Genomic DNA, 12,295 nt, shown 5'->3' with positions numbered 1-12,295 from the left:
CACAGCACTACGCAGGGTTCAGAATGTCAGTCATTCACTATTCTTTCTGAACAGCAGCAGCAGCATGATGATCCTCTGTCTCCAGGATATGCCCAGCCATTACATTGTTTGGGAAACCCTCCTTGGTCCACTCCAACAAATGGTAGCAATGACTTAAAGAGAGGTGGCAGCTTCCGCGGATCTAAGGGAAAGAACATTTTATCAGTGCAAATTCAGTCTGCGCTTCCGCATAGCTATGACCTGGAAACAACAGCATTTGGTTTAATTCCGGAGACTCCCAGTGAAGACATCCTTTCTCCAATTTAGAAGGAGCCATATACCTACCAAAAATCCCTGCACAATTCTTCAGTAAATAATCAGAACATGCCTAATAGGTGGAGTCTTACAGACAGCCAGCAATCTACCTCCCCCACTGATTCAGCTAGTCGCAGACTGTCCAAATCTCCCCTCTATGATGAGCCCTACTCCCCAACTGACCCACATGCAAATAACTTTGTGGAAGAGATTTTGAAGAATCTTCGCAACAGACGTATAGAGACATCTTCACCTCACTTGAGGACCAATGGTTCTTTCCAAATGAACCACAGTGCACATCCAGCATTGCACAAGATATATTCTCACCCTGTCAGCAGTAACCAGCAGATTGTGAAGCCACTGGTGCATAGGAATAGCGAGCCGGACACCAGGATCCCACCCTCCACCCAGACATCCTTTTTTAAAAGTGTATCTGCTTTGAAGGAAGAAATTGCTTCAACTCATCACAGTAATGAAGAAGATATATTTGACCTTCCTTCTTCTGGAAATTTGTTCCCAGAGTCTATGGACCACGATTATGCAGAGTTACAGAGCTTCCAGAGCGATTTAAGTTATGACAATATTTGGGATTATGAAGCCAAGGAGAGAGACCGTAATAATTTCTCACCCCCACCTTATAAAGGTTATTATCACCAAGGGGTTCCTCCGAACAAAGCTGTGCCAAGCAGATGGTTGTAGGAGTGTCCTATGACAGAAACTGTCCAATTCCCAGAAGACTGGGCTGTAAAGCAGAACAGTTTATCCTAAACATATACCGTTGATGGCGTTATTGCTGCTTAATCCTTGTCTGTGCACCTCCAGCAAAAGCTGAGCTGGTTGGAAAGTTCCAAGAGACTTTCTGCAGTCACTGAATAGTGAGGTGACAACGTGTGGTTCATTGCCATTTAATTAGCAGTCTTCACACAGTAAATTGTCACTGTAATGAATTATCTCCTATGTTCTGCTTGTTCCCAGATAGATATTATACTATATTAGTATTATATACCCGTGCTGCAACGTGCACATATTTCTGTGGCTGACCATTGCCATATTTGTACTGTGATGCCACAGACCCAAATGTTACCTATCATTCTGCTGCAACGGACTTCCTTTAACCCTTTCCACATTATGACCCACGGTAGTTATTACACAATATTCACCACTGTGATTGTTTTTGGTTTTTTTATATAGTATTTCCTTATTTATGCAAACGCACATGCTTTCACTCCCTAACACTCCCTTTCAGTCACTACAAATCTGACAAAATATACACTGTCCCATAGAACTCCTTCATTCTGAGATGCAGCGATCCTCCCTGCTGTTTTAGAATTTCACTCCCAAAATACAAACACTTCCCTGCCAACGGACGAACAGTCCTAACAATACGTGCACAGTTTTGCCAATATATATTTATATAATCCTGCCCACAACAAGCACTGACAGGTGCACAAATCTGGTGCTGTGTTTTTTTTTTTTTTAAATAAGTTAGACAGTCACAGGGTTTAATAAATAGCCTTAACCCTTGAGCAGCAATCTCAGTACCTCAGTGCAAAAGCAGCAGATCAGCATTGTGAACTGATGTTGTCTGGACAGGTTTTTTTGGGGAGAGAGAAGTATTCCCCTTTACCTATTGTGTTTATAAGTCCCAAGGACAACATGGTGAACTGTTTACAATGCAACATTTATTTTATTGTAATATATATTTAATTTTATTTGTTTTATTATCTGAGACATACAGACTTTTTGTTTTTGATACTGGTTATAAGGGTCAATTATTTTGTCAGCCTATTTAATGTTCAGTAGTATTTATTGTGACCAGTTTTGCACTGTTTAAGGACTGTACATAATTTCTATGCAATTACTATTTTGGAACTTATTTTGTTTAGAGGGAATGAATATTGTCAACTGGCGTAATCTTTTGCAGAAAAAGGAGCATTTGCCTTGAATAATAAAATCTTAGTTCACCACTTAAAAAAGAAAAAAAAAAAACAAGACAATGCAATAGCACTTACTCTGAACTTCAAATGAGCAGTATATTTTTTTACAGACAATTTTAAAAGTTGTCTTTTTCCACTCCACTTGTACCATTTGACAGCCATCCGCCAAACACAAATGCATACACGTACCATGTGACAGCCATCAGCCATTCACAAATGCATAAACACTTATTCTTGCACATGCTCAGTATGAGCTTGTGACTCTAAAATTTTAAATATAAAAAGACTACTTTTTTTTTTTAATTAAATTTGAATTTTTTTAAAAAAATTGCATGCTCTATCTGAATAATGAAAGTTTAATTTGAATTGAGTGTCCCTTTAATTAAATGTATATTCTCAATATGAATTAGTTACTCAATAATTTTATGCTTATTTTCAATTACTATTCTTTATTATCTAACTATGTCTAATTTTTTTTTTTTTTTTCATGTATCCTTTTTTTTATTATTTTTAAATAATATATGTATATATATATATATATATATATATAGAGAGAGAGAGAGAGAGAGAGAGAGAGAGAGAGATTAGAGATAGAGAAATATTAGAGAGAGAGAGATATTAGAGAGATAGATATTATATTGAGAGATAGAGAGCAAGAGATTAGAGAGATCAAGAGATTAGAGACTAGAGAGAGCTAGAGATTACAGAGAGCTAGAGATTACAGAGAGCTAGAGATTACAGAGAGCGAGCGATTAGAGAGAGAGAGATACATATAAATATATGCATATGCGATTTTATTCATTTATTTTAATTTATCTTACTAATAGTTGGTAATGGCATCATCAAGTTCAGAAGAAGCAACAACAACCATGGATTTTTCTCAAGATGAAGTTTCATCATTGGTAATGTTATGATTCATAATTATTTTATATATAAAATAAAGTAACAGCAATCCAAATATTTTTTATTGTAATGTAAAAATGAATAAGTATATATAAATTATATGATTTAACTGTTTTAAAATTCAATTATTATATTTTTCTAAAAACCTATCTATATCTCTTTGTCGATTTATTTCTCTCTATCTTTCTATATCTCTATCTCTCTCTGTCTCTCTCTATTTATATCTATTTTTCTCTCTCTCTTTCTATCTCTCTCTCTTTATGTATTCATCTCTCTCTCTCTCTCTCTCTCTATATATATATATATATATATATATATATCTATCTTTAATTCTCTCTCTATGTGTATATATATATGTGTGTATATATATATATATATATATATATATATATATATATATATATATAGAGAGAGAGAGAGAGAGAGAGAGAGAGAGAGAGATAGTTAAAGATAGATAAAGAGAGAGAAAAATAAAATTATGTATATATATATATATATATATATATTCTTTTTATTTTTTTTACTAATAGTTGGAAATGGCATCATCTAGTTCCGATGAATCAAGGAAAACACTCATGGATCTTTCACAAGATGAAGTAGCATCATTGGTAATGTTGAAAATTAAAAAATTAACTCTCTATCTCTATATATCTCTTTATTTCTCTCTTTCTCTCTCTCTCTATCTCTTTCTCTCTCTTTCTTTCTCTCTCTCTTTCTTTCTCTCTCTCTGTCTTTCTCTCTCTCTTTCTTTCTCTTTCTCTCTTTCTTTCTCTCTCTCTTTCTCTCTTTCTCTCTCTTTCTCTCTCTTTCTCTCTCTCTTTCTTTCTTTCTCTCTCTCTCTCGCTTTCTTTCTCTCTCTCTCTTTCTCTCTCTTTTTCTTTCTTTCTCTCTCTTTCTGTATCTCTCTTTCTATCTCTTTCTCTCTCTTTATCTCTCTCTCTTTCTCTCTTTCTCTCTCCCTCTATTGAGAGAGAGATAATTTTTTTAATATGTGCCCACAACATTGAGGTCAAACTTTGAATTGCGACCTCTTCACTCCCTGTATTTTCCTCAATGTTGACCAATATGTAAAGTGTAAATTAATTATATTTTGATTGTAAATAAAAAAAAGTTTTTAAATATATTATGATTACGGGCATAACTAATGCAATATGTAGTCTATACATTACTATTATTTAAATTTAACTTAAAATCTCAATACTATTTATTAATTGTATTTATTGACAGATGCAACAATTTATGGAGGAAATAAATTCACAACCACTGTTATTCGATGTGTCACAGACACATTTGTGGGATCCAATAAGAAATCCCAAAGAAATACTAAGGGAATCTCAAAGATCAGAACCAAATCCAGAGTATTTTTATGAAGAAAGTGAAGATGTAGAAAGACTATCTAATTTGTCTTGGTGTAATTGTGGCAACTGTATTTTAATGCCCAGTAGTGATGTCGCAAATTGTTCGCCAGCGAATAGTTCCCGGTGAACATAGCTTGTTCGCGTTCGCAACGGCGGGCGAACATATGCGATGTTCGATCCGCCCCCTATTCGTCATCATTGAGTAAACTTTGATCCTGTATCTCACAGTCTGCAGACACATTCCAGCCAATCAGCAGCAGACCCTCCCTCCCAGACCCTCCCAGCTCCTGGACAGCAGCCATTTTAGATTCATTCGGAAGCTGCATTCTTAGTGAGAGGAGGGACAGTGTAGCTGCTGGTGATTTAATAGGGAAATTGATAGCTAGGCTAGTGTATTCAGTGTCCACTAAGTCCTGAACAATCTGATCTCTGCTGTAAGGACAGCACCCCAAAAAAGCCCTTTTTAGGGCTAGAACATCAGTCTGTTTTTTTGTTTTTTTTCCTGTGTAATCTAATTGCAGTTGCCTGCCTGCCAAGCCACTTGCCCGGTGCCACCACTCATATCTGGTGTAACAGTAGTGTAAATTAAAAAAAAAAAAAACTTTTTTGACTGTGAAACATCAGTTTGATAGTGTAATCTAATTTTTAGTTGCCTGCCTGCCAGCGTGTGTGCCAGGCCCACTTGCCCAGTGCCACCACTCATATCTGGTGTAACAGTAGTGTAAATTAAAAAAAAAAATTGCCAGCGTGTGTGCAGGCTCACAGCGTATACTGTGCCCACTTGCCCAGTAGTGTCAATTTAAAAAAAAAAACTTTTTTGACTGTGAAACATCAGTCTGCTAGTGTAATCTAATTGCAGTTGCCTGCCTGCCAGCGTGTGTGCAGGCTCACAGCGTATACTGTGCCCACTTGCCCAGTAGTGTCAATTTAAAAAAAAAAACTTTTTTGACTGTGAAACATCAGTCTGCATGTGTAATCTAATTGCAGTTGCCTGCCTGCCAGTGTGTGTGCCAGGCTCACAGCGTATACTGTGCCCATTTGTGCAGTGCCACCACTCATATCTGGTGTAACAGTAGTGTAAATTTATAAAATAAAAACTTTTTTGACTGTGAAACATCAGTCTGCTTTTTTGCATCAGGCTCACAGCGTATACTGTGCCCACTTGCCCAGTGCCACCACTCATATCTTGTTTAATAGTAGTGTAAGTGTACATTTAAAAAAAAAAAAAAAATTGGACTGTGAAACATCAGTCTGCGTTTTTGTGTCAGGCTCACAGAGTATACTGTGCACACTTGCCCAGTGCCACCACTCATATCTTGTTTAATAGTAGTGTAAGTGTACATTTAAAAAAAAAAACTTTTTGGACTGTGAAACATCAGTCTGCTAGTGTAATCTAATTTTTAGTTGCCTGCCTGCCAGCGTGTGTGCCAGGCCCACTTGCCCAGTGCCACCACTCATATCTGGTGTAACAATAGTGTAAATTTAAAAAAAAAACTTTTTTGACTGTGAAACATCAGTCTGCTAGTGTAATCTAATTGCAGTTGCCTGCCTGCCAGCGTGTGTGCAGGCTCACAGTGTATACTGTGCCCACTTGCCCAGTTCCACCACTCATATCTGGTGTAACAGTAGTGTAAATTAAAAAAAAAAAACTTTTTTGACTGTGAAACATCAGTCTGCTAGTGTAATCTAATTGCAGTTGCCTGCCTGCCAGCGTGTGTGCAGGCTCACAGTGTATACTGTGCCCACTTGCCCAGTTCCACCACTCATATCTGGTGTAACAGTAGTGTAAATTAAAAAAAAAAAAACTTTTTTGACTGTGAAACATCAGTCTGCTTGTGTAATCTAATTGCAGCTGCCTGCCTGCCAGCATGTGTGCCAGGCCCACTTGCCCAGTGCCAACACTCATATCTGTTGTAACAGTAGTGTAAATTTAAAAAAAAAAAAAATTTGAGTGTGAAACATCAGTCTGCTAGTGTAATCTAATTGCAGTTGCCTCCCTGCCTGCCAGCGTGTGTGCCAGGCCCACTTGCCCAGTTCCACCACTCATATCTGGTGTAACAGTAGTGTAAATTTAAAAAAAAAAAAACTTTTTTTACTGTGAAACATCAGTCTGCTTGTGTAATCTAATTGCAGTTGCCTGCCTGCGTGTGTGCCAGGCCCACTTGCCCAGTGCCACCACTCATATCTGTTGTAACAGTAGTGTAAATTTAAAAAAAAACTTTTTTGACTGTGAAACATCAGTCTGCTTGTGTAATCTAATTGCAGTTGCCTGCCTGCCAGTGTGTGTGCCAGGCCCACTTGCCCAGTGCCACCACTCATATCTGGTGTAAGAGTAGTGTAAATTTAAAAAAAAAAAACTTTTTTGACTGTGAAACATCAGTCTGCTAGTGTAATCTAATTGCAGTTGCCTGCCTGCCAGCGTGTGTGCCAGGCTCACAGCGTATACTGTGCCCACTTGCCCAGTGCCACCACTCATATCTGGTGTAACAGTAGTGTAAATTTAAAAAAAAAAACTTTTTTGACTGTGAAACATCAGTCTGCTTGTGTAATCTAATTGCAGTTGCCTGCCTGCCAGCGTGTGTGCCAGGCTCACAGCGTATACTGTGCCCACTTGCCCAGTGCCACCACTCATATCTTGTTTAATAGTAGTGTAAGTGTACATTTAAAAAAACAAAAACTTTTTGGACTGTGAAACATCAGTCTGCTTTTTTGTGTCAGGCTCACAGCGTATACTGTGCCCACTTGCCCAGTGCCACCACTCATATTTTGTTTAATAGTAGTGTAAGTGTACATTTAAAAAAAAAAAAACTTTTTGGACTGTGAAACATCAGTCTGCTTTTTTGTGTCAGGCTCACAGTGTATACTGTGCCCACTTGCCCAGTGCCACCACTCATATCTTGTTTAATAGTAGTGTAAGTGTACATTTAAAAAAAAAAAACTTTTTGGACTGTGAAACATCAGTCTGCTTTTTTGTGTCAGGCTCACAGCGTATACTGTGCCCACTTGCCCAGTGCCATCACTCATATCTTGTTTAATAGTAGTGTAAGTGTACATTTAAAACAAAAAAAACTTTTTGGACTGTGAAACATCAGTCTGCTTTTTTGTGTCAGGCTCACAGCGTATACTGTGCCCACTTGCCCAGTGGCACCACTCATATCTTGTTTAATAGTAGTGTAAGTGTACATTTAAAAAAAAATGACAGGCAGAGGCAGGCCACCCCGCAGGTGCCGTTGTTGTCAAGGTGCTGTGATTCCCTTTGGCCCTAGAATAATGCTCAGTGTTCAGAGGCCACGTACCATGAACTTGAAAAGTTCTGAGGACATAGTTGACTTTTTAACACATGACACCCAATCTTCTATAGCTTCCGCTCCGAACCTTGACGCACCATCCTCCTCCAGCTTATCTTCGGGCACCTCTCAAGTTACCATTCAACCGCCTGCCGCCACCACCAACACTAGCACCACAGCCGCTTCACTTGATCTGTCAGAGGAATTATTTACACATCAGTTGGAAGAAATAAGTAACAGTGATATGTCTCAGTAAGGCAGCATTACAGACATGGACGTACGGTGTGATGATGATGATGTTGTACCCGCTGCTGCTTCCTTTGTTGATTTGTCAGATACAAGTGAAGCGGTTGATGATGATGATGCGTCCATGGATGTCACGTGGGTGCCCACTAGAAGAGAAGAAGAACAGGGGGAAAGTTCATATGGGGAGACAGAGAGGAGGAGGAAAAGACGAGTTGGAAGCAGGGGGAGGTCATCGCAAGGAGCTAGTGGCACAGTCAGACAGCATGCATCCTGTGCCAAAAGAAACTGAGTCGTGGGAAGTCCAACACCCACCTAGGTACAACTGCTTTGCGAAGGCACATGATCGCACATCACAAACGCCTATGGGATAAACACATGAGTACAAGCAGCACACACACTCAAAGCCGCCATCCTCCTCCTGGTCCAGCATCTTCAGCCACACTAACCACTGCTGTCCTCCTTGCCCCCTCTCAACCATCCGCCACTCCGTCTCTGTTCCGGAGCATTTCCTGCTCATCTGCCCACAGTCAGGTGTCTGTCAAGGACATGTTTTGAGCGTAAGAAGCTAATGTCACAAAGTCATCCCCTTGCCCAGCTGGCTTGTCTGAACTCTTAGCCCGCCAGCTTTTACCATACAAGCTGGTGGAGTCTGAGGCGTTCAAATAATTTGTAGCTATTGGGACACCGCAGTGGAAGGTACCCGGCCGAAATTTCTTTGCACAAAAGGCAATACCCAACCTGCACTCGATTGTTTGAAAGGAAGTAATGGCATGTCTGGCACACAGTGTTGGGGCAAGGGTCCATCTGACCACCGATACCTGGTCTGCAAAGTATGGTCAGGGCAGGTATATCACCTACACTGCGCATTGGGTAAACCTGCTGACGGCTGCCAAGCATGGAATGCGTGGCTCTGCAGAGGAGTTGGTGACACCGCCACGACTTGCAGGCAGGCCTGCTGCCACCTCCTCTATTCCTCCTACTCCATCCTCTTCCATAACCTCCTCGGCTGAGTCCTCTTCTGCTGCTGCGTCTTGCTCCACATCAACGGCAGCCCCCCACTCCCCAGGTACTATTCCACATCCCGGATACGGCAGTGTCACGCCGTCTTGGGGTTGACTTGCCTGAAAGCAGAGAGTCACACCGCACCAGCACTCCTGTCCACCCTGAACGCACAGGTGGATCAGTGGCTGCATTGAAATTGGGCAAGTTGACACATGTGCCGTGCATGGCACATGTGTGTAATCTGATCATACAACGCTTTGTGCATAAGTACCCAGGCTTACAGGACGTCCTGAAGCAGGCCAGGAAGGTGTGTGGCCATTTCAGGCGTTCCTACACGGCCATGGTGCACTTTTCAGATATCCAGCGGCGAAACAACATGCCGTGAGGCGCTTGATTTGTGACAGCCCGACACGTTGGAATTCAACACTCCTAATGTTTGAACGCCTGCTCCAACAAGAAAAAGCCGTTAACGAGCATTTGTATGACCGGGGTGCTAGGACAGCCTCTGCGGAGCTGGGAATTTTTTTGCCACGTTACTGGATGCTCATGCGCAATGCCTGTAGGCTCATGCATCCTTTTGAGGAGGTGAAAAACCTAGTCAGTCGCACCGAAGGCACCCTTAGCAACATCATACCATTTGTTTTCTTCCTGGAGCGTGCCCTGTGAAGAGTGCTGGATCAGGCCGTAGATGAGCGTGAAGAGGAAGAGGAAGAGTTGTGGTCACCATCACCACCAGAAACAGCCTTATCAGCATCGCTTGCTGGACCAGGATTGTGAGGAAGAGGAGTCAGAGGAGGAATGTGGCTTTGAGGAGGAGGAGGAGGAGGAGGAGGAAGACCAACCACAACAGCCATCCCAGGGTGCTCGTTGTCACCTATCTGGTACCCGTGGTGTTGTACGTGGCTGGGGGGAAGAAGATACCTTCAGTGAGATCACTGTGGACTAGGAACGGGACATGAGTAGCTCAGCATCCAACCTTGTGCAAATGGGGTCTTTCATGCTGTCGTGCCTGTTGAGGGACCCTCGTATAAAAAAGATGAAGGAGAATGACCTGTACTGGGTGTCCATGCTACTAGACTCCCGGTATAAGCATAAAGTGCCTGAAATGTTACAGAATTACCGCAAGTCGGAAAGGATGCAGCAGTTCCAAAATAAAGTAAAAAGTATGCTTTACACAGCGTATAAGGGTGATGTCACAGCACAACGGAAATCTAACAGGGGAAGAGGTGAAAGTAATCCTCCTCCTCCCATGACCACACCGGCAAGGACAGGGCGCTTTACAGATGTGTTGTTGATGGAGGACATGCAGAGCTTTTTAACTCCTATGCATTGCCACAGCCCTTCGGGGTCCACCCTCAGAGAACTACTCGACCGACAGGTAGCAGACTACCTCGCCTTAACTGCAGATCTCGACACTCTGAGGAGCGATAAACCCCTTGACTACTGGGTGTGCAGGCTTGACCTGTGGCCTGAGCTATCCCAATTTGCAATAGAACTTCTGGCCTGCCCCGCTTCAAGTGTCCTGTCAGAAAGGACCTTCAGTGCAGCAGGAGGTATTGTCACTGAGAAGAGAAGTCGCCTAGGTCAAAAAGTCTAGATTACCTCACCTTTATTAAGATGAATGAGGGATGGATCCCAAAGGGACTGACATTGGGCGATACATTCGAGTAAAAAAGGCCTGATGAGATGAGCTGCCTTGGGCTAAAAATGGTCCACACGCTGCTGTATTTTATCTTCGAATGCCGGATGACTTGCGTGACTTATCCGCCACCAACTAGGGTTCAAGCCGCAATGTTTTAGGGCACTTTCTGCCTGGGAAACAAACATCAATTTTTCTGGCCGCTGCAGACAATACCTAATTTTTCAGGCATGTGTACATGCCAAATTTTTCTGGCCTCTGGTGCTGCACTGTGGCTTCAAAAACCAAACCAAAAAAAGGCACGTAACTGGGATTAAACTGATAGGAATAGTACTACTTAACACACCACTCCTATCTGGTGGCACATTAGATTGCACACGCAGTGCCCCAAATTTGAAGTAAGAGGACCGACCAAGCATCTTTTTCCATCTCCCGGTTCCTAAAATCCATGCCATATACACGTCCCCTGATAGGGGACGTACCAGGGATTAAACTGATCAGAATAGTACTACTTAACACACCACTCATATCTGGTGGCACAGTAGATTGCACGCGCAGTGCCCCAAATTTGAAGTAGGAGGACCGACCAAGCATCTTTTTCCATCTCCCGGTTCCTAAAATCCATGCCATACACACGTCCCCTGATAGGGGACGTAACAGGGATTAAACTGATCAGAATAATACTACTTAACACACCACTCATATCTGGCGGCACAGTAGATTGCACGCGGTGCTCTGACAAAATGCAGAAGGACATTTGGCAGATGGACATTTGGCAGACGGACATTTGGCAGACGGACATTTGGCCGACAGACAGAAAGCTAAAAAATGTTCCGATTTCTGCCGAGGGCAGATACGTTCCAGAGTGCTCTGTTCTAATCAGAGCCTCGGGTGCCGCAACTGCCTCTGGGAACCTTACCATGGGTCACAGACCGCACGTCTTGTAATTCTCTGTCTTGGAAATTATCTATCTATCTATCAAATCTATCTATTTATCTATCAAATCTATCTATCGTATCTATCAAAAGTATCTATTACATCTAATGATCTATCTATCTAATCTATGTATCTATCTATCTATCTATCTATCTATCTATCAAATCTATCTATCTCGTGGCCTGACTGTTATCTGACAGCCACTTGTGTTTCGGCCATGCCATATACATATCCATGCCATTTACACGTCCCCTGATAGGGGACGTAACAGGGATTAAACTGATCAGAATAGTACTACTTAACACACCACTCATATCTGGTGGCACAGTAGATTGCACGCGCAGTGCCCCAAATTTGAAGTAGGAGGACCGACCAAGCATCTTTTTCCATCTCCCGGTTCCTAAAATCCATGCCATATACACGTCCCCTGATAGGGGACGTAACAGGGATTAAACTGATCAGAATAGTACTACTTAACACACCACTCATATCTGGTGGCACAGTAGATTGCATGCGGTGCTCTGACAAAATGCAGAAGGACATTTGGCAGACGGACATTTGGCAGACGGACATTTGGCCGACAAACAGAAAGCTAAAGAATGTTCCGATTTCGGCCGAGGGCAGATACGTTCCAGAGTGCTCTGTTCTAATCAGAGCCTCGGGCGCCGCAACTGCCTCTGGGAACTTTACCAT

The 12,295-nt window shown here is 41.8% G+C and overlaps 1 protein-coding gene across 2 annotated transcripts in view; it reads right to left on the bottom strand.

Moving 5' to 3' along the window:
• The window catches only part of LOC128638958 (guanylate-binding protein 1), a 124,211-nt gene that overhangs the window by 44,103 nt on the left and 67,813 nt on the right, over window positions 1–12,295 (bottom strand). The window lies entirely within an intron of this gene.

The sequence above is a fragment of the Bombina bombina genome, chromosome 8 (genome assembly GCF_027579735.1).
Source record: "Bombina bombina isolate aBomBom1 chromosome 8, aBomBom1.pri, whole genome shotgun sequence".
In the NCBI taxonomy this organism is placed as follows: domain Eukaryota; kingdom Metazoa; phylum Chordata; class Amphibia; order Anura; family Bombinatoridae; genus Bombina; species Bombina bombina.
Note: the sequence above shows the minus strand (reverse complement) of the source record. Positions and strands in the feature narration are given on the sequence as shown.